The sequence below is a fragment of the Sapajus apella genome, unplaced genomic scaffold, assembly GCF_009761245.1.
Source record: "Sapajus apella isolate SASKATOON/1434 unplaced genomic scaffold, GSC_monkey_1.0 scaffold168, whole genome shotgun sequence".
In the NCBI taxonomy this organism is placed as follows: domain Eukaryota; kingdom Metazoa; phylum Chordata; class Mammalia; order Primates; family Cebidae; genus Sapajus; species Sapajus apella.
Genome location: NW_022437108.1, coordinates 940,984 through 947,674, shown reverse-complemented (window position 1 = coordinate 947,674; position 6,691 = coordinate 940,984). Strand labels below are relative to the sequence as shown.

At 39.3% G+C, this 6,691-nt stretch overlaps 1 pseudogene; it reads right to left on the bottom strand.

The window, feature by feature from the left end:
* Window positions 1–283: 283 nt before the first annotated feature.
* LOC116542436 lies at window positions 284–728 on the bottom strand (annotated as a pseudogene).
* Window positions 729–6,691: the final 5,963 nt, after the last annotated feature.

The window sequence follows — 6,691 nt, the reverse complement described above, 5'->3', positions numbered from 1 at the left end:
GGTTTTGATTTGCATTTCTCTAATGACCAGTCATGATGAGCATTTTTTCCTATGTTTGTTGGCCTCATGTATGTCTTATTTTGAAAAGTGTTTGTTCATATCCTTGCCCACTTTTGAATGGGTTTGTTTGTTTTTTTCTTGTAAATCTGTTTTAGTTCTTTGTAGATTCTGGATATTAACCCTTTGTCAGATGGGTAGATTGCAAAAATTTTTTCCCATTCTGTTGGTTGCTGGTTCACTCTAATTATTGTATCTTTTGGTGAGCAGGATGATTCCTCTGGATCTATTGATAGGCTTGCAGAATCAGTGTTCGGATGATGATCAGCAGAATGGTCATGATGATACCCAAAATCAGGGCCCAGATGTTCAGGCACTTGGCGGTGGTGGAGGCTTAGGCCTGGGCCCCAGTCAGGTCGCCAACCATCTTCCTGTCCCTAGACTTCATGGAGTAGGCGAATGCTATGAAGCCCAGGCAGCAGGAGTTCATAAAGAGGGTGTTGAACAGGGACCAGACGATGTGGTCAGGCACAGAGGTCTTGCTTCAGATGGGGATCACGGTGGATGTCGGGGGCACAGGGTTGTGGGGCGCCGTCAGCACATCCACCTCATGTTCCTCCTTCAGCATCTCGTAGTTTGGGGGATGGTTGGTGCTGGCGGGAGTGAAGAAGGTTTGGACAGTATGGTTCATGCAGTCCAGGGAAGACCGGCCGTGGTTGGGTTGCTGGGATGCTTCAACTTCTAGAAGTTTTATTATTCTAATGATACATTTAGATCTACAAATCACCTGGAATTTATGTGTGTAAAGTAGGAATCAACGTTTTGTCTTTGTTTTTGTTTTTTCCTATATGATCATCTAATTGACCCAGTAACATTTACTGGAAATATTGTCTTTAGCACACTCTTCTGGAGTTCCGACTTTGTCATAAATCAAGTGGGCCTATATGTGTGGGTTTGTTTCTTGACACTATGCAGTGCTGATCCCACACTGTTTTAATTACAGTAACTGTGTAATGAGTCTAATATACAGTTGCATAAATCCTCCCACATTCTTTCTCTTCTTCAAGATTGAGCTGGCTATTTTTGTTCCTTTTCATTTCCAGATGAGTTTTAGAATCTGTCATCAATTCCACAGAACAAAACTCCTGGAACTTTGAAAGGGATTACATTTAATATATACATCAATTTGGGGAGAATTCACATCTTCACAACATTGAATCTTCTAATCCTTGAACATAGTATATGCTTTGGGGTTTTAAATGTCTTCTTTCATTTCTCTTTCAAAAGATAACTTAGGAGAATATCTTCATAGCCTGGCAGGCAAAATGCCTTAAATATAAAACACTAACTCTCAAAATCATTTAAAACCTTCTATGCAGATAACTTGAACAGCTTTCATTATACTTAATGGAACATATTTGATTTTTTAAAAAGACTATTACGGGCCGGGCGCGGTGGCTCAAGCCTGTAATCCCAGCACTTTGGGAGGCCGAGGCAGGTGGATCACGAGGTCAAGAGATCGAGACCATCCTGGTCAACATGGTGAAACCCCGTCTCTACTAAAAATACAAAAAATTAACTGGGCATGGTGGTGCGTGCCTGTAATCCCAGCTACTCAGGAGGCTGGGGCAGGAGAATTGCCTGAACCCAGGAGGCGGAGGTTGCGGTGAGCCGAGATCGCGCCGTTGCACTCCAGCCTGGGTAACATGAGTGAAACTCCGTCTCAAAAAAAAATAAAAAATAAATAAATAAATAAATAAATAAAAAGACTATTACGAAGAGTATTGTTTTAAAATTTTACTTTCTAACTTAGATTTCTGGAGTATAGAATTAAATTGGTTGACCTTGTACTAGTAATACTGGTAAGTTTACTTATTTAATTATGATAGATTATTTATGGATTCCTTTGGATTTTCTGGCATACAAAACAATGTCATTTGCAAATACTACCAGTTTATTTCTTTCTTTCCAATACTTATACCTTTTATTTCCTTTTATTATCTTTTTGCACTAGCAAGAATTGTATCTTTAGTATAATATTGACTAGAAGAGAAAATAGTGAGCATCTTAGTCTCTTTACTTGTTCTAGTGGGGAAGCATTCAATAGTTTAACTTTAGGTATAATGAATTTGTAGATATTTTTTCTCAGATTAAGAAAGTGGCTGGGCATGGTGGCTCATTCTTATAATCCCAGCACTTTGGGAGGCCAAGGCAGGCGAATCATCTGAGGTCAGGAGTTTGACACCATCCTGGCCAACATGGTAAAACCCTGTCTCTACTAAAAATACAATAATTAGCCAGGAGTGGCGGCAGGCGCCTGTGGTCCTAGCTACTTGGGAGGCTGAGGCAGGAGAATTGCTTGAGCCGGGGAAGTGGAGGTTACAGTGAGCCAAGATCATGCCACTGCACTCCAGCCTGGGTGGCAGAGTGAGACTCCATCTCAAAAAAAAAAAAAAAAAAAAAGAAAAGAAAAGAAAAAGGAAACTCTACATAAATTTTAATTATATGAAATAATAATAAAACCTTCTGGGCAATAATAACAATCAAACAAGGCAGAATTTACAACAAAATCTCTACTAAAGATAAGAAAATACTGTGTAATAATTAAACGGCAGTCCACAGGGAAGAGAAAACAATTATAAATGTGTAAGTCCTGAATAACATAGTCTCAAAATACATATGACAAAGATTGACAAAACTTAAAGAAGTAGAGAAATATACAATCAGGGCAGGAGATTATAAAACATCTCTCAGTAAGTGATAATGACAGACAAAATATCAGTATAGTGAAGATCTATGCTGCACAGTTAACAATGTTACTAATTGACACATACAGAAAACTGTAAACAACGACTTCAGAATATAGATGTTTTCCCTCATTGCACATGGGTGGGAACTCTTTCAAAGAAGGCTCAGGTAGCAGAAGTCTAAGGTCTGGCTTCTCTAGTAGAATAAATAACAGATACAATAAATGCATGTTTTCATGCCCCCTGTACATTTGCATTCTAATTCCGCTATTAAGTAAGGGCCAGGTGGGGGTTTGTTTAGCCAGAGGATGTGGGATACCTCTCACTTTGGGTATAATGAGTAGACTCTGCGAGTAGAGACCAGGAGTTATATTTTAGAGGGGACTCAAAGTCTAGCTTGCTATACTCAATTCCAAAATAGATTGCAGGTTCCCAGAGTTCAGATGAATCCGGAGGAAGCATTATTTTTGGTAAGAGCTAAAGAAATGCCACCAAAGAGGTAAAAGATAAGGAAAAGCATATCAGACAATAGTTCATTGATACAGAGAAACTCCTGAGATTAAATGTGTGTATTTGCTGAGGATTTTAAAGGGATTCCCAGGCATTCTAGGTCATTCCGGACCGTTTCTCTGCTTTTCTGGGCTATTTCATCGACAGTAGTGGCTTCCTTTGTATCCTATTTTTGCAAAAGGTGTATCTGCCTGCTATGGTTTGAATGTTTTTGGCCCCTCTACAATTCACACTGAAACAGAATTCCTAATGTAACAGTATCTTTAGGCAGTGATTGATTCAGAGCCTTCATGAAGAGGACCAGATTCCCTTATATAAAAGAGCTTGACAGGTGGAGTTAGCCCTTTTTGCCCTTCCATTCCTTCTGCCATGTGAGGACACAGTATTCCCCTCTGGAGGATTCAGCAACAAGGTCCCATCTTGGAAGGAGAGAGCAACCTTTGTCAGACACGAATCCTTCCCACGCCTTGATCTTGGACTTTCCAGCTTCCAAAGCTGTGAGAAATAAATTTTTGCTCTTTATAAATTATCCAGTCTCAGGTATTTTGTTATGGAAGCACAAATGGACTAGAACACCACCTTTAGAAGTATACATACTGTGCACAGAAAACCTTTGGAAAGTTGTACACCAATGTTAATAGCAGTTATTTATGAGAATGTGATTTGGGATCTCTTTCCCTTTTTTCTTATTTGTGTACACTGATTTTCCCAAAATAAATAAGTAAGCATGCACAACTTGTATAACTCCTTTATTTCTACGCTGTTGCCCAGGCTGGAGTACAGTGGCATGATCTTGGATCACTGCATCATCTACCCCCCAGGCTCAAGCCATCCTCCCACCCCAGACTCCTGAGCAGCTGGGACTATAGGCACATGCCACTACACCTGGCTATTTTCTTTTTGGTATTTTGTGTTTATAGATCTGGGGTTTTTCCATGTTTCCCAGACTGCTCTTGAACTCCGAGGTTCAAGCTATCTGCCTGTCTTAGCCTCCCAAAGTGCTAGGATTACAGGCATAAGCCGCTGCATCTGGCCAATTTTTAGTTTTATTTTTTAAACAGAAATTAACCTCAAAATCCCATAGACTTGAGTTTGATCCTGAATCAAAAAACCAAAGACCAAATCAATCACAGTTCGCTGAACACCATCTCGTGATGCAGTTGCAATCAGAGCAACTGCATTTTCTCTTCTTCAGTGGGATCTGTGAATACCTGAGACTTAAATGCATGGTGGGATTAGAAAGCCATGCCTCAGTTTTCTTTCTACAAACACTCAAGAACTTATAAATTCAAGCAGTGCTGTCTTTCAAAGTCACTCTGCTTATTTCAGTTTTTTATTTCCTCCATGAAATTGTCTTCAGAGCTGGTTTAGTAATGCCAAAGTAAATCAATTTCATTGTAATTCATAAGAAATGCTTGCTTAAGCCACAGTCTAGTCCTCTTTTCATCCCCTCTTTCTTAGTGTTCTTTATTTTTACTGCTAATGTGTTTAACTAAGACTTCAAGGACCTATTGTTGAAAACCTGGGGAAAAGAGTGTGGGAAAAGGTTTTGAGGCATAATAAAGCCTGAGGCTTAGGGAGGGGTACAGGGAGGGGGCTGGACAGTTTGAATGTGAGACCCAAAGGTAAGGTGACCATATAATTTATCACCCCATTCTGGTATCCTTTTGAGTGTGAAAGAGTCACGATTAATAATCATGTCAGGTCGACCAGGATGTATGGTCACCCTATGTGTATGGGGAGCAAGTCAGGGAAGGCACTCTTAATATCTATCCACTTGGGCTGACTTTAGGGCAAGAGATGCACCAGTATAACTAGCCAAGGACCATAAATGTGAATTGCCGGAAGTAGAGGATGGCTTCTATTTGAGGTTGGAGCTATCATTACATTTGATCATTGGGACAGATCCATCTTTAATTTAGGGACATCTTATTCAGTGGAAAACAGTTATATTGAATTTCTTGAAAGTACTTCTAACAGGTTATAAAGGTTTTGCAACTACGTACACATTCAGATATTCCTTGGAAATGAAAAGATTTTGTAGGTATTATAATACACCCACTCACCTACACATTTTCTGTCACCTTCTAAGACTCTACCATAACCCTGGAATTCTCACGTTTCCTTCTCCCCTCAAAAGACTGACAAAAGATTAAACAGCCAACAAAATCCCCCTAATTGCATGATGATTCAGTCTAAGTTGTTCTCCCATTCACAGCCTTATAGTCTGTTCTTTTGTCTTGTGTTTTCCATCTGTGCAAAGCTGCAATCTCATTGAGATTTTTGGCTTTCCCACTTAAGTTGTTTGTTGTGGCAAATCTCATTCATTCTGTTAGAAATCAGCCTGTAACACAAGGGTCCGCATCCATGTATGTTAAGTACTGCTTTATTTTTTAAGCCATTGCTCATTGTAACACATCTTACCAAGCTCAAAAAGTTAAGAAATCTACAAATCTTTCTTTCAATAGTTTCAAAGTTAACTCTATTACCCATAATACATAATTCTAAAAGAATGCCAAAATAGCAGAATGTATACATTTCACAAAAATTTATTTAGTTCCTCTTCTTTGTAGGTAAGCTAGGAGAAATCACACAGTCCCTCACCTCAAGGCTCTCACAGCAAACAAATCTAAGAAAATGGTCGGCCGGGCGCAGTGGCTCATGCCTGTAATCCCAGCACTTTGGGAGGCGAAGGTGGGTGGATCACGAGGTGAAGAGATCGAGACCATCCTGGTCAACATGGTGAAACCCTGTCTCTACTAAAAATACAAAAAATCAGCTGGGCATGGTGGTGCGTGCCTGTAATCCCAGCTACTCAGGAGGCTGAGGCAAGAGAATTGCCTGAACCCAGGGGGTGGAGGTTGTGGTGAGCCGAGATTGCTCCATTGCACTCCAGCCTGGGTAACAAGAGCGAAACTCCGTCTCAAATAAATAAATAAATAAATAATTAAAAAATTAAAAAAAATTAAAAAACGATTGAACTGTATACTTAACATTTGTGTACTTTATGTAAATTATACCTCAATAAAAATATAAATGAAACCAAATTTGCTATGTACTATGAGCTTTTATAGGTCAAGAAAATTGATCTTTGGATTCTCATAATACATTTTTAAAAACAAGTTACTTGTTTTAGATACTTATTTTTCCCTGAGTAAAATGGATTAATTATAAGTAATGACATTGGATCAGTCATGACTCTTAAGCATAGGCCTTTAATGTAATCTGCTTCCAAACAATCACAAAAAAATTGTGGATTTTAAGAGTCAAAAAGATGCTCAGAGCCTTCTTCAGGGGCTCTTAACTTTTTCTGCCACGTGAATCCTTTGAAACTCTGATAGAAGCAAAGCTATAGACTTCCTCCCTGGAAATATACACATGCACAAGGATTTGGGGATAAACACAACACTGAAACCCACACAGGAACCCAAAGATTT